This window comes from Bos grunniens, chromosome 6, assembly GCF_055505025.1.
Source record: "Bos grunniens cultivar Pamir isolate PY7600 chromosome 6, Bosgru_T2T1.0, whole genome shotgun sequence".
In the NCBI taxonomy this organism is placed as follows: domain Eukaryota; kingdom Metazoa; phylum Chordata; class Mammalia; order Artiodactyla; family Bovidae; genus Bos; species Bos grunniens.
The window spans coordinates 105996541-106013066 of record NC_141170.1 but is presented as its reverse complement, the minus strand read 5'-3'; the positions used below and the strand labels follow the sequence as shown (position 1 = coordinate 106013066).

Genomic DNA, 16526 nt, shown 5'->3' with positions numbered 1-16526 from the left:
GTGGTGTGTGTGTAAGAATTTGTGTGGAGAGTGAAAAAGACAACCTACCGAGTGGGAGAAAATATTTGTAAACAATATGATGGATAAGGGGTTAATATTCAGAATATATAAAGAGCTTATACAACTCAACATCAAAAAACCAAACAATTCAATTAAAAAAAAAACCGGGAGTGGGGGGCAAAAGAACACCAAACAATTCAATTTTTTTAAAAAAGGGGAAAAGAACTGAACAGACATTTTTCCAAAGAAGAAATGCAGATGGCTAACAGGCACATGTAAAGACGCTTAACATCACTAACCATCAGGGAAATGCAAATCAAAACCACAATGAAATATCACCTCACGCCTGTCAGAATGGCTATCATCAAAAAGACAGCAAATAACAAACGGTAAAAATGTGGAGAAAGAAAATCTTTGTATACTGTCAGTGAGAAGGTAAATTCGTGCAGCCATGGTGGAAAACCGTATAGAGGTCAAAAAACTACAGATAGGACTCCTATGTGACTCAGCAACTCCATCCTGGGTATACACCTGAAACAAACCAAAAATACTAACTCAAAAAGATGCCTGCACCCTGATGTTCATAACAGCATTATTTGCAATTGCCAAGATATGGACGCAACCTAAATGTCCATCAACATATGACTGGGTACAGAAGCTGTGACATATATACATATATAGAGATACACACTCTATGTAATAATATTCAGCCATAAAGAATGAAATTTTGCCATTTGCAGCAATATGGGTGGACTTGGGGGGTATTATGCTCAGTGAAATAAGTCAGATAGAGAAAGACAAATACCGTATGATATCACTTATATGTGGAATCCAAAATACAACAAACTAGTGAATGTAACGAAAAAGAAGCAAACTCACAGATATAGAGGACAAACTAGCAGTTACCAAGGGGGAGAGGAAAGGAGGAGCATTAAAGGAGCAGAGGAGCGTAGGAGTAGAGGAATAAGAGATGCAAGCCATTATGCACAAAATAAGCTAGAACGATATATAATTTACAGCATAGGGAATATAGCCAACATTTTATAAACTTATTTATAAATGGAGTATAACCTTTAAAAATTGTGAATCACTATACTTATAATTTCGGAGAAGGCAATGGCACCCCACTCCAGTACTCTTGCTTGGAAAATCCCATGGACGGAGGAGCCTGGTAGGCTGCAGTCCATGGGGTCGCTAAGAGTCGGACACAACTGAGCAACTTCACGTTCACTTTCACTTTCATGCATTGGAGAAGGAAATGGCAACCCACTCCAGTGTTCTTGCCTGGAGAATCCCAGGGACAGGGGAGCCTGGTGGGCTGCCGTCTATGGGGTCGCACAGAGTCAGACACGACTGAGGTGACTTAGCATAGCATAGCATACTTATAATTTATATAATATTGTACATCAACTATACCTCAATAAAAATAAAAAACAAAAGATGTTTAGATTGTGCCACTTCTGATTAGCAATGTTTAATATGGGAACCCAGCACATAATATGAAGCTTGATGAGAATCTGGGTATATATTAAAATCCTGCGGCATCCCAACAAGATACAGTCCTTTACAATCGGAGAAGCTCCACTTCTATTTGGTTTCCTTTTCCTGGCTTTCCCGGTCGTCAGACAGTAAAGAATCTACTTGCAATGCGGGAGACCTGAGTCAGGAAGATGCCCTGGATAAGGCAATGGCTATCCACGCCAGTATTGTTGCCTGGAGAATTCCAAGGACAGAGGAGCCTTGGGGACTACAGTCCAGGGAATCACAAAAAGTCAGACACGATAGCAACTAACACTTTCCCACATGTAAGAAGTGTGGCATATTTGAGCAGTTCAGTTCCCTCTACTAATGACATCTTTTCATAGATTTAACTATTACTTTAACATGAATTATGTAAAGAAATCATTACAAAGATTACCCTGACCTAAAGCCTTTCTCTTCTGGTTATAATTTCACTTAAGAGGATTAATTACACGTGTTTTGATTAGAGTCACCACACTTTTGTTCACTATGTTCTGTTCAAAGATAATTGTCAAAGGCACATTGAATAAGTCAATTGTTCGTGCACATTTATGTAGTTTTAGTGATTTTTTCCTAAATTTAAAAAATATTTTCTTATAGAATATAAACTGACATATACCATATTAGAATTCTATGCAACTTCCTTGGCGATCCAGTAGTTAACACTCTGCGCTTCCACTGCCGGGGGTGCAGGTTCAATCCCTGGTCAGGGAACTAAGATTCCACATGCTACATGGTGCAGCCAAAAAGAAATAAAACAAAAAAAGAATTCTACATGCCCCCTGCTACTGCTAAGTCACTTTAGTCGTGCCTGACTCTGTGCGACCCCATAGACGGCAGCCCACGAGGCTCCCCCGTCCCTGGGATTCTCCAGGCAAGAACACTGGAGTGGGTTGCCATTTCCTTCTCCAATGCATGAAAGTGAAGAGTGAAATTGAAGTCGCTCAGTCATGTCCGACTCTTAGCGACCCCATGGACTGCAGCTCACCAGGCTCCTCCATCCATGGGATTTCCCAGGCAAGAGTACTGGAGTGGGGTGCCATTGCCTTCTCCACATGCCCCCTAGATTTGCTTTTTTATAAGTCATTCCTCTACTCATGAGACTGTGTGACATGCTTTGTGTGGTTACACTCTGGCTATTCAACTCCCTGAAGGAATGAATAATAGTTGGTACTTTTTGTCTTTCTCACACTTACTACTACAATATTAACTGTAGGCTAATCCCACTATATGCAAAAATATTTATGTTCTCAGTTAATAAAACACACAATTGAAGAACCTGAGGTTTAGTTAGATTAAAGCACTTGTCCATGGAGGAGGAAATGGCACCCCACTCTAGTACCCTTGCCTGGAAAATCCCATGGACGGAGGAGCCCAGTATGCTACAGTCCATGGGGTCGCAAAGAGTCACACACAACTGAGCGACTTCACTCACTTTTTGACTATTCTACCGCCAAACTTAGGTTTGGCTGTGAAGATAAATATTTTAAGTGATTTTCCCCAGTGTTTTACATGAAAGATTTCCTTTTGATTTATTTTTAATATAATAAAGATACTTTACTTAAAAAAAAGAAAAAGCACTTGTCCATGGATATTTTTAATAAGTGTCAGAGCTGTGATTGGTACCCAGTCAGTCTTATTTCAGAGGCCATGATCATATCACCATAAGATACCACCTCCCAGGCTCTGCCCAAAGGTGCCATATATCTTTCCACTATTGAATGCCAGTGTCTGCTGCTTCCTGTTCTGGGGGCAAATTAATGCAGTCACATTGGGGGCCCCAGTGATCATGTTCTGACTTCCCTTGGCACCCAACTCCCTCTCCTGTGCCAGGGGCAGGGCCTGAAGTTTGAGCATATGGCACTGACACCACTGGAATACCAAGGTTTCTTTTGTTTAATGTTGCTAACTCAAGAGTTGTGATTCTCGGGAACTCAATCACCGTACTTCAAAATATTATTGTGTATTATATTCAACAAGTGAATCCAGAGCAACGTCTCCATCACCCTTGTTATTACTACAACGCACAGGGAAAAAGTTTCAAGCTCCAGAGCACAGCAGGCTTCAAAGACAACATTTGTTCCTCTGTTTTCAAAGCAGCATGAAGACTTTTACGAGCTTGTACTGACACATTTTCCTGAGTGGGATTTAAACCTGGACTGCTTCCAAAGTGGATAAAACCTCTCTCAGCTGTTCTTAATTAATCACCATACCTGCTATTTAAATGTTGATTACACCTATACACACTTATAATAGTAACTCTTGTTTTCCCAGGAAAAATTTAGTAAAGTATACCTATAAAAAGTCCTCTCCTCCAAGTGAATTAAAAAGTTAAATGTAGAATAGGAAATAATAATTTCTTATGCAACCTAAAGGATACAGAAAAGCATATTCCATCAGAGTTATTTGTCTAAAACTATATAACTTTCTGGGCTTCCAAGGGGGCGCTAGTGGTAAAGAACCCACCTGCCAATGCAAGAGACCCAAGAAACTTGGGTTTGATCCCTCTAGGTTGGGAAGATCCCCTGAAGGAGGGCATGGCAACCTGCTCCAGTATTCTTGTCTGGAGAATACTATGAACTGAGGAGCCTGGAGGGCTGCAGCCCATAGGGCTGCACAGAGTCAGACAAGACTGAAGTGACTTAGCATGCACATACAACTCTCTAGGTTCTTTAAGTCCTTTTTTGTTTTTAAAATCTCCTCTCTTTAAAAAAAAAAAAAAAAAACCTTGGGGAATCACTATAAAAGCATATACATATTCTCATAGAACATTTTAAAAATGAGTTAAAGGGAACTTCCTGCCAGTCCAGTGGTTAAGACTCTGCGCTTATCCCTGGTCAGGTTAATTAAGATCCCATAAACCTCGAAGCACAACCAAAAATAAATTAAAAAATAAAACATACATTAAAGAAAAACAGCCAGCAGCTCTAGTTCCATTACTCAAACTTAACACTGCTTATTTCTATGTATTTTCTTTTAGAAGTCTTCTCATAAACACTGTATCTATGCATATACGTAATATTTTTACAAAGTTGGGATAATAATACCTAGGCTTTTTCATTTAAAAACTAACATTACTTGATGTACACGAGCTGTTCAAGCAAATCGGTTGAGTGGATGGTCTATTTTCAAAAGCCTGTAAATTAAAGTAAACCCAATGAATTTAAATAAATAAATAAAAATAAAAACTAACATCACCAAATTGATAATGCCTACACCACTCCCTGGTGGCTCAGAGGTTAAAGCGTCTGCCTGGAGTGCCGGAAGACCTGGGTTCGATCCCTGGGTCAGGAAGATCCCCTGGAGAAGGAAATGGCAACCCACTCCAGTACTCTTGCCTGGAGAATCCCATGGAGGGAGGAGGCTGATAGGCCACAGTCCATGGTGTCACAAAGAGTCGGACATGACTGAGCAACTTCACTTTCACTTTCACACCATTCAAAAGTTGTAAGGGAAATTCAAAATCTCATATAGTAGTTTATAGTTGGATTACAACTTTTTTTTAGCTTTCCCTAGTTATTTGCAGAATAGTGCCTTTGTTTTCACTGCAGTTAAGAACGCTACAATAGGGACTCCCCGGGCAGCCCAGTGGTGAAGACTCTGTGCTCTCAAGGCAGGGGGCACAGGTTTGGTCCCTGATCAGGGAACTAAGATCCCACATGGAGAAAGAACGCTTGCTGTGACAAAAAGTTACATACCTAAGTCTTTGTCCTGGCCTTGACTATGTCCACTGTTTAAATCCCTAAATATGGAACAGTGCTGTCAATGGGTGCAGATTGTTGATACATATTAAATACTGCTAAACTATCCTTGAGAGAGGCTGAAGCAGATGTTACCATAACTGTTCGTGGAAGAGCCTTTCTCAACTCAGTCACATGCTCAAATCTGCTTTGCTCAATTAATACGTCTATCATTATGGTCTTGTTTTATCTTTTTTACTTTTGAAGAGTTTAAAAACTCAGTCATACATTTAATGCCTATTGCAATTTTTGTCTTCTTTGACTTGCCCATATTTTTGTCCTTTTAGAGTTTCAAATGTCTTTTTTTTTTATTATTTTTAAAAACTTCATACGGGCAAGATACTATTTTGCCATATTTGTTGCAAATTTTTCCAAGTTTTCTATTTTCTCTTTAATGGAAATTTTAAATTTAAAAGTATTAACTTCTACTTCTAGATTTTTATTCCATTGCTTTTATGTCTTACAACCCTAAAATCAATGAAATACTTCCTTTCATCCTCTTCTAGCTTTAAAAAATTATTTTTGTTTCCATTTAACTTTTAATTATCTGAAATTTGTTTGGGTATGGAGGATAAGTAAACTTTTAATTATCTGAAATTTGTTTGGGTATGGAGTATAAGTAATGATCTTACTTGAAATTTCCCAAGTGGGCAATTTTTTCAATTGTTGAAAATCATTGAACCCACTATTAATTTTCTTTAATGTTTCCTTTATACAATTTGCTTTCTTCAAAAAGTCCAATATAATGAGCTTAGAACTATCTTTTCAAGGACAGTGCAAATGTAGGGTTTTTAATGCATTTAAAATTAAGAAATTAATCACAAATACATATATGATGCTGCTGCTGCTAAGTCGCTTCAGTCGTGTCCGACTCCATGCGACCCCACAGACAGCAGCCCACTAGGCTCCCCCGTCCCTGGGATTCTCCATGTTATAAAGAAAACCTCATGGCAGCCACAAACCAAAAATCTGTTATAGATACACACACAGAAAAGAAAAAGGAATCCAACATAACACTAAAGATAACCATGAAATCACAAGAGAACAAAAGAAGAAGAAATGTGAAGAACTACCTTTTCCATCTAGTTCTACCACTTACTATGAGTTATATGACCTTGAGCAAAGTACTGAACTCAAATAAGCCTCAGTTTACTTGTTCATAAAATGTATAGGACTATATGGACTAATTTAGGAAATACAAGTAAAATCCCTAAGAAGAGTACATTGGGATAGCAGACACTCAATAAAAGTACATTTTAATATTTGATTAACAGAGCTATCATTAGGAGTAAATGAAAGTTGTATCTATAAATGGTATGTAGACCAGCATTACATAACCCAGCAAACAATAGGAGCTCAATAAATGATAGATGCATTGACATTTCTACACCTTTTTATTTATTTGTTATTCTCCTGCTGTTTTCTACATCTAAGTCAACTGTTTATTATAAGAAAAATAGATCTAGTCCCAATGCCAAATCAAGCGGTTAGCAATAGACCAGAAGGCACCCCAGGATCAATAACTTGGCTAGCGATCTCATGGCTAGGGTCTGACACATGGCTAGAACTGCATGGGTCACACTTTAAATGGAAATGGAAGTTGACCTGTCCATCTGGATTACTGTTTAATTCTTCAAAGAATTCACTAGTGAGTTTATACAAACCAACACCAAAGAAAAGACAGACTCTTTAATCTGTATTTATATATTAATACTATGCTAAAGCTGAAACTACAGTACTTTGGCCACCTCGTGCGAAGAGTTGACTCACTGGAAAAGACTCTGATGCTGGGAGGGATTGGGGGAAGGAGGAGAAGGGGACGACAGAGGATGAGATGGCTGGATGGCATCACTGACTCGATGGACGTGAGTCTGAGTGAACTCCGGGAGTTGGTGATGGACAGGGAGGCCTGGCGTGCTGCAATTCATGGGGTCACAAAGAGTCGGACACGACTGAGCGACTGAACTAAACTGAACTGAACTGAACTATATCACAAAAGAAAGAAAGAAAAGAGTATGTAGACAATGGAGTTCACTATTTACTTTCTTGGAAAAAAACTGATTTAATACTTAATTTTACAGGTCTTTCAGAAATGCACATATACTTTTTAAAACTAAAAATAAACAGAGTGAATATTGAACACCTCACATTAATTTATTTTACTAAGAAATTTTAATAAGGCCAGAAGAACTGTCAATCATCCCTCATATGCAACATGACATTTTAGCCACAAGTGTGGAATTGAACCAGGAAATTATACTAGACTTCAACTCCAAGAAAGGATCAAATCATTCAGAACAATCTTACTGTTCTAGCTCAACATGGAATGAAACTTCGACTTTTACAAAAAATTGGGGGCACATTTTCATAACAACATCTTACGGTACCTCAGTGTCTAGATTTCTGATGGAAGTCTAGGTTTCTGATGGAAGTTTATAAACTTAAGCGATGAAAGGACTCTATATAGGTATATAGCAATGATTACTTTTTGGAAGTAGAGTTTAAATTTAAGAGTTGTGGTTTAAAGTTTCATTGCAATACAATGCAGACACCTTTACTTTTAAGATAACGCATAGACTACAGGAAGCCCCATTCACTGGCAGAGTAGCCTCAGTTCCCAAGTCCTACGTGGTCCTGGTGTCTTTGTCCGGAAATGGAATTTGGCAATTGTTGAATTAACCTGAAATAGAGGAAACTTAATTTAATGTGAAGGGTTTTTATACTCTTATGCCCTTATGTGCAGTTGTGACATATTCAGCCCCATCTCTTCGGTGAAGTCAACCACTTAGAACATAAAGCAGTGGTTATCATACATTAATGCACTTAACGGGTTACTTAGAGATCATGCTTAATCCTGTTAAATAAATATTCTTGGCTCCCACCTCAGAGATTCTAATTCTGAAGGTCTGAAGTGGAGCTCAGCAATCTACATCAGTTTCAAACACTGCAGGTGATTGTTCTGATGAGAGCAGTCCAAGGAACACACTTTGAGAGGTGAGGACACAAGGGATTAACTAGACCTTTCATTCTATGTATTTATTACACAACCCAAATACACTTTATCCATCTGCAGTCACTTAGGCAGTCAGAATGTATGAGGTAAGAGTGCATAAGAAGCTGAATGACAAGCCATTTCTAAAGAAATGATTATATACTACAGGTACATGGAATATTTTGTGAAACATACACCTTACGAACAGAACTGTTGAAAGAGTTTCACTTTTGAAAAATGAGCTTCTTCTTTTGTAAATCTAAAGAAAAAATTATATGTGACAACCAGTGGTTTTCCAAAAGAAAAAGAACCACAAATCTTCCTATTTACTTCTGTTTTACTAGTTGTCTCAGTATTGACACCTACTTTCTAACTTATTTCCCTCAGAAGGCTGACAGTCTAGAAAGATATGATTCTAAAGTAGCAAATCTAAAGAGACTTCAACTCTAGTGTTAAGGCCTTATTTCTGCCTGACGTGATCCTTCCCATGATAAAGTAAGAATTCTTCACTAGACAAATGATTAGTCTTAGAGACTTAATTTTAACTACATGATATGTTTATTTAATAGAGGGGTCGCACAGAGTCGGACACGACTGAAGCGACTTAGCAGCAGCAGCAGCAGTATACTAGATATAGAAATTGCTATGGTATCAGGTAAAACATAAGATTATATTTCAAAGCCCCCTTTGAAACTCATTGATAACTGAGGTAGGTAAAGAGTAGAAAAATTCAAATTTTAAAATAAACAATATGTCAGCAACATTTATAATTAATCAAAAACACTGTTTCAGCTCACAATCTCTATTCGACACCTGGCTTTCACATAGCTTTTAGACAGAATTCATTAGCTCAAAGATACCATTGAAATGACTATGATTCTGGCAATCACTGTAACATTTTACTTCAAATAAGCAAATATTAAGGGAAGTTTTACTATAAACACATAAGCTCAAATAAATATGACACGAATGTAAGGTTTGAAAAGTCCAACTTAAAATTTATTATTTTATTTTATAAGATAAAATATATAATTTTATATATTATAAATATTATAATATATATAATAGTTTAACATATAATTTTAATATATTATATTTTATAAATATAATTGTAAATTATAAGTATTTTATAAATATATTGCATTTTAATATAATATAAATTATATATTTTATAATATTGTATATTATTATATATTTAACATTTAATGTATTATAATTTATTTTATACTATATTATAAAATATTATATATTTTATTAAATAAAATATAATTTTATTGCCTTAAAATTTTGGCAATAAAAATGTAATATTATATGCCCCAAATTTCCAAGAGAAACCTTTAAATGAAAATGAAGAAACCAGAAAGCCAGTAGCTATTTCTTACAGCAAATAAATTTTAAGTTTCACCCATTAAAAGGGCATTCAATCCAAAACAGCAACTGAAAGTGGGTAAGAAACAGCAGATGCCTGTGTGGGAAGAAAACAAAACACGGTTGAAAAGACAGCTCTCTCTCAACAGAGTCTTCTCAGCTCCACCATACATGTGACCTTAGAAAGGCCACTGTATATCCCGTAGAACCAATCTTATTAAATATAGCAGAGAGAAGATGTAAAAATTATCACATCATTCAAATTTGGTTTGGATGAACAACACTGTAAGAAAAATATAACAGAAATAGTATTATATATTGATTTTTTATGTTATGAAAATGATTCCTCTTATCACAGTGTAATCTTTCACTGAAGGCATCTATTCCATTTTTGTATAATTTTATATGGAGAATGCATAATAGTTCAAGAAATTATTATAGTAAATATTCTTTATACAATTAATATTTCACAGCAGTAATGTGTGTGCACTTGAAGTAGAATACATTTTTTTTTTGAGCAGAAGGTTATAATTAAAACTTCTTAGTTTCAATTCTTAGTTTTTCCATGTTCTTTAAATATTTTTAGAAATGCTTTTTGTATCTTTATCACTTTTTCCATCTTCACAGCCTCTGGTTTCATCTAGGGGCTTGTCACCTGTAACTACAAAATGCCCACAACCAGATTTGCCACCTTGAGTGACTTCTTAGCTATTAATTAATTCATATTTTCCAAAAACATTTATTGAGCATCTGTTAGGTGCTCGGTGCTTGTTAGGCACTGAAAACAGAGTGAAGCTTCTGATAATGCAAACCACAATCCAACCAGTTCTCCTAAAAAAACCTTTGTCAGGGGTCTTTCAGTAGAACAGAGGCCAAATTCTGAAGCTTGGCTTATGAAGCTCTTGATAGCCTGATGTCATAAATACTAACCACATTTCACAAATTCCACATATGTCCAATAAAAATGAGGTGTTACCTCCAGAGACACTCATACACTTCTTCTCTATCATTCTAATATACAACTGACTCCAAGACGGAGTTTGTGATCTGCTCATAACGCTTCAATGTTTGACTTTTCCATAACCCTCCGAGACTCAGTTGCCATTCTAAGGCATTCCACACACCCCGTGCCTTCTCACCACACTGTGACACAGTACTGGGACTCCTGCTTTGCCCATCCTTGGATCACACTCCTTCAAGTCAAGCTTGCAAGTCTTATTCACCTTAGTAGGCCCAGTGCCTGGCACTTAATAGATGTTCAAAAAATGCTTAGGAAATGTGCCTTCTTCCCAACAGGAACCAAGATTGTACTCTGCTTCCAAGATCTACTGCAGGCTAGCATATCTATACAATGTGTACAATGGAGTACTACCCAGTCATAAAAAAGAATGAAAACTTGCCATTTGCAATAACATGGATGGACTTAAATGGTAATATGCTAAGTGAAATGAGAAAGACAGGTAATGTATGATATCACTTACATGTGGAATCTAAAAAATAAAACAAACTAGTGAATATAACAAAAAAGAAACAGACTCACAGATGTAGAGAACAAACTGGTCAACACCAGTTGCGGGGCATGGGGAGGCAAGTTAGGGCTAGGGGTTTAGAAGGTACAAACTATATATAAAATAAATAAGCTGCAAGGATATATTGTATAGTTTAGGGAATACAGCCAATATCTTATAACACTTATAAGTGGAGTACAACCTTTAAAAATTGTGAATCACTACGCTGTACAGCTGAAACTTACATAATATTATATACCAACTATACTGCAGTAAAAACATTTAAAAATAAAAAGATCTACTACAGGCTACAATGTATCCATTAACAGACTGGATATTCAGAATATTTAACAACTGGTACAGTCCACACATCAAACAATCACAATGGATGCTGGCTATAGCACTGGAGGACAGTGGTCCTGAAGGCCCCTGGCTGGTCCACACATTGATCCTTTGTTTGCTCATGTTAGGGTTGGAAGTAAGCTGGGGGTGGGCTCCAGGTAGGCATTATAGAAGGAACAGCTTGGTGAGCTCACAGAAGCAGCTATTTAGTTAGTCTGCATGGAAACGTTTCAAACTGTAAACAGCTGGTGCAGCTGTTCTGCTCCACACTGGCTGAATCTCAGCCCTGTCTCTGGCCATCCCCCAGACACTGTGGTCTGTGCTGCTCCGCTCCTTCCTTGGCATCTTTTAGGTACTCATTTCACCACCCACACTGCCACCGACTCTTCTACTGAGGGTTCACTGATTTAAGAGTTCACTGATTTCATGTGAATAAGTCCTGCTTCTAAAACTAGATGGAAAATTCCTAGAGGACAGAAGCCATATCTTTCTTCTTTCAATATTTACCTTTAATAAATCATCCAAAAATTACATAACCATGCTCTGTATCATTTTATACTTTTAAAAATGCTTTACCAGAAAGATTTTCATTATACTTGCAGATCTTTTTAGGGTTAATAGCAAAACTATATGAAGAACCTTTCTCATAGCAGTTATAAAAAGACTTCAGAAGGTAACACTCACAATATCAAAGTCTCTTATTTCTGTCTTCTTAGAACTCAAATTTGAAAAGTTTAACTCTCCTGACATTCTGTGTACTTCGTGGATAAGGAATTATCTCTTTCTCTCACCTACACACCACATTCATTCACATTCTTACACATGCCACTCCATCTTAGTAAACAGCACCATCTGGTACCCAGTTGCTTAAACCAATAACTCCTTGTCTTTCTTTTATAAGCCAATACAACCTTTGATAAAAACAAAAAATACTCTGAGAAACTGATCCCTTCGCATTACCACTGATAACACCCTAATTTAATCCTATATCATCATTCGCCTGGCAGGCTACAGTCTATGGGCTTGCAAAAGAGTTGGGCATGACTTAGCTACTAAATGACAACATTGCTCACCTCAGGGGTTTCTGGGCAGCTTAAATCGGCCCCCACTTCTTTCTCCCTTGATAGAATGTACAACCCATTCTCCACCAAGCAAAGACAGACAAAGAGAGAGGCAGAGACAGAGATATAGGGAGGGAGCAAGAGTGGGAGGCAGGGACAGAGAGATCTTTTGAAGCATAAAAGAGGTTCTACTATTTCACTAAAACCTTTCAGAGATTTCCCACTGTACTTTGAATGAAATCCAAAGTCCTTTACCAAGACCCACTACAATTAGAAAGAAAGCTAAACGTCTGCCAAGGTAGGCTTGTGTCCGCCTCTCAGACCTTGTTGCCAGCCCCTCTGTTCACAATGCTGCAGCCAGCCTGTCTTTCTGCCCCTTAAATTAACCCAACACACTCCTACCTCTGGGCAGCATGCTCCCCCAACCTCCCTAAGCATGGTTAAAGTCTGTCTCCCCTTACTCTGTCTCATCAACATATTGCCAGCATTCAGATCAATACCTAGCTCAATAAATATTTTCTGACTGACTTACTACCTTTTGATTCAGCACAGAAGAAAAGTACTGAATTGTTTTCACAATAACACCAGAGTTCATTGATCACGGTCTAAAGTCACAGAAAATTTATACAGTGACAAAAAGCCTGAAATAAAGAAGATAAAATTCTTTGGTACAACTGGGGAAATAAATAAATGAAACAAGAAAATAAAAATCTCTGGACAACCTGATAAAACAAGGATATCATAATTCAAAAATCAGGACAGATAATCTAAGTAACATTTGCAATGAAGCATCACATTTATGGTTTTGCTCTTGGGACAAGATAAATTAATAGTAAAGAAACTACAATGAAAAGTACATGATCTTAATGCAAGAAAAATATACAGAACACACAGACCAAAATGCAAATCTATAAGTGATGCCATGACAAAAAACACAAGCCAAGAACAAGAAATAAAGATACATTTCTGATGCTGCTCTAGACTGCACTTTACCAAAGCATGGGAAGCTGTCTCTCTGGAAGCCGGCTCAGCCCCTGCATGGCTTTGCAAACTTATGTCCCTGATAGAGCTCCCCTAAGGACCCAGGACAAATTCTGTAAGGCATCTCTTAGAACTTCTTCTTTAATAAGTGAACCTAGATTAAACATACTAGTCATCTGCGTAAAGGAAAAGGTATCTGAGAAATGATGCTGTTTTCCCTTCTGTGATCAACAGAAACATTTAGAACTATTACTAGAACTTACTCTGAATAAGAATTTGAATTTTGTTCTTGACTCTCTCCTGCCCCACATGCTTCCTCTTTCTGGAACTGTCAAGCTGACTGTGATAATAGCAGATTGTGGAGTCCTTTAAGGACTAATTTAAGAGACAACCACATTTCAGAGTCTTACCTCTCCAGACATTTTTTTCTCGGTGGATTTGGAATAAGGTCTCTGAGGGTAGAGTTCTCTGGCGCCCTTAAAGCTCGCATTAAGGGAGGGGTAGGCTTGGGAATACTCACAATAGAGGGGTTGGAGTCCAGTGTAGTTGGGGGTAGGAGTCTGCCCAGAAGGTTTGCCTACTCTTTTTCTCCATGCATTGCAAATACCTCCTTGCTACCAGAGTCCTCACTGCACTAGCAAAACGAAGAGAGGCACTGTAACTAGCTTGAAATGTATTTCCAGATTGCATTCCAAATATTTAGAAAAAGTTTACAGCATACCCAGGAATGTCTACCAGTCTCAAAGCATTCTTCTGAGACTGAATATCACTATATTCTTTGTTTACAAATAGAATGATATTTTATTATTTTTTTAAAGGATAGTATTACAAAATACAAAAAGCAACTAAAATTAATATTTTAGTGGCTGAAAAAACCAGCAATCGAAAATTTTATTTTAAAATTTAGTAATTGTTTTAATACAGCCAGCTATTTGTCTCTTGTCTACAACTGCTTTTTCTCTACAACCTAACACAGTTGAGAAGCAGCAACAGAGACCACATGCCCACAACGCCTATAAAATCCACTCTCTGGCCCTTTACAGAGGGGTTTGTTGAATTTGGCTCTGCAATTTAAGTATTAATTTGTACATGTCATAAAATAACCTATTTTTATCCAGCTGTAGAATTTTTAAATGCTGTGGTGTATGAACTGTTCATCTGTTTTGCTATAATCTTTTAAAGTTGATTTAAAGCTTAGGAAATTATTATATCGCCACAATATTTAGCTTCATTTTCTACTTTTTTGGTATAACTTCTGGGCTTAACTATGTAACAAACTTGGAAATTATCTGATTTTTTTATCTTATAAAAAATGAACAACACAACACTGTAAAGCAATTTTCTTCCAGTTAAAAATTTTTTTTTAATGAATAAGTCTATAAGTGAAATTTCAAATATACACACACAAGAAGAAATTCTTTTTGCTTGCTTACTTCCAACACAATTCCTAGTAACATATTTATTCCTCATTACTATACTTACCCATACAAACAAATGTCAGAATATTCAAAATTCTAAATAAAAACTTAAGGAAAAGAATGAAGTATTAATTTACATAAAGCCCAGCAATTTTAGAATCTTAAATTTATATTTTCCCCATGAGTTTAGTTCTGATTATGAATAAAGTTGGGAAATTTATTTATTTGAAATTTTTGGTCCCCAAACACAACAAACTCTATAAAACTTGTATAAGTTAATTTTCAGAAGAAAAAGAAGTGCTAAGGACCTCTGTTTCTGTTTTTCCCCTTAAAAAAAAATTATAAAAATATAAGATAATAAGACTTGAATCTCCTAACTGAATCATCAATTGTGATAAGCCTGAATGATACAATAAGAAACTAATTAAGATATGTAGTTATCTAGATGGTCTAAGGAGTGAGTGACTTCAGTCTTATAGTACCCATTTAAAAGTAAAGAAAGATGGTAGATTACTTAAATTTGGGGAACTTAAGCTAGAGACAACCACATATTTTGCTTGCTATTATTGGTATTAAGAATTAATCTTTTTTGCCCATGATTAAAGTGATAACATCCTGAGCAGAATATCACTGCATAAGGTAGACACCAGGTGCATTTCACTTCTGCCATTTTTTCCATATCACAGCAATCATTATATGCTCCTGCCTGTAAAATCTTTGACATAAGACTTTATTTAACTATCAGCAGACTACAAGTATATTATTTAATTCACTGAAATTAGATTGTAATTATTTTTTTAAAAATCAACTCAAAGTCTTTTAGGGCTAATATGTATATTAAAAGAGATATGAGGATTTTTAACAAGGGAATGAGGTTGCTATTGATTATTTCTTCTTAAAAAGCTTTTTAAAATCATTTTCTGAACTCAGAAGTTTTAAATGACTTTATTTTAGCCCTTGAATCTCAAAATCACACTAACTCTTCTTGTTCTTCTTAACTCATTAACTCTAACATTTGCTCTTCTTTACCTAAAAGAAACTATCAGTGCATCAGAATACTGTCTCTTCTCTACATTTTAAAAATGGGCTTTTACATTGGACTTTTAAAGTACTTTTAATTTACTTTCATGCTTCACATTTTCCTTATTGGTTTTCAAGAGGTGAAAACACGGAATAGAGTTGTGTAACTTGAAGGAAGTATTAGTTAATATTTTAAAGAATGGCCTAAATGATAAATTAATGGAAAAAAATCCCTAGAAGCTATTTTTTGAACAAGGTAGTCACTGCTTAGAAAATATAAATATATAATGCAACTAAGCAAGCTTGTAGAGGCTACTGAACAGTTACCCAAAAGTTCACAATTTCTAGCCCCTTCAGGCAATAACTACACTCCAAGTGGCTACTCAGAAATTCTGAATGACACTCCTGGTGGATGTGGGAAATTTAAACCTTAAACCATAACCTGCGACAGCGCCGGGTCACAAACCCAAGCTATTTTTAAGGCAATTTTAAAGGCAGGCACCTTCCCTCCGCAGGGGAGCACCTCCCTCCCCACCTTTTTGCTTCATCTCTTGCCTGGGGTGGCGTCTTTCTAA

The 16526-nt window shown here is 36.5% G+C and overlaps 1 protein-coding gene and 1 long non-coding RNA gene across 51 annotated transcripts in view; both read right to left on the bottom strand.

Annotated features, from left to right (window-relative positions):
* ANK2 (ankyrin 2) overlaps positions 1-16526 on the bottom strand; it is a 584595-nt gene that overhangs the window by 234045 nt on the left and 334024 nt on the right. The window lies entirely within an intron of this gene.
* Positions 7280-9720, bottom strand: LOC147371165 (uncharacterized). Its single transcript, XR_015165938.1, has 2 exons — positions 9636-9720; positions 7280-7941 (listed from the first exon to the last, which is right to left on the bottom strand). It is a non-coding gene; the product is annotated as an uncharacterized LOC147371165 (long non-coding RNA).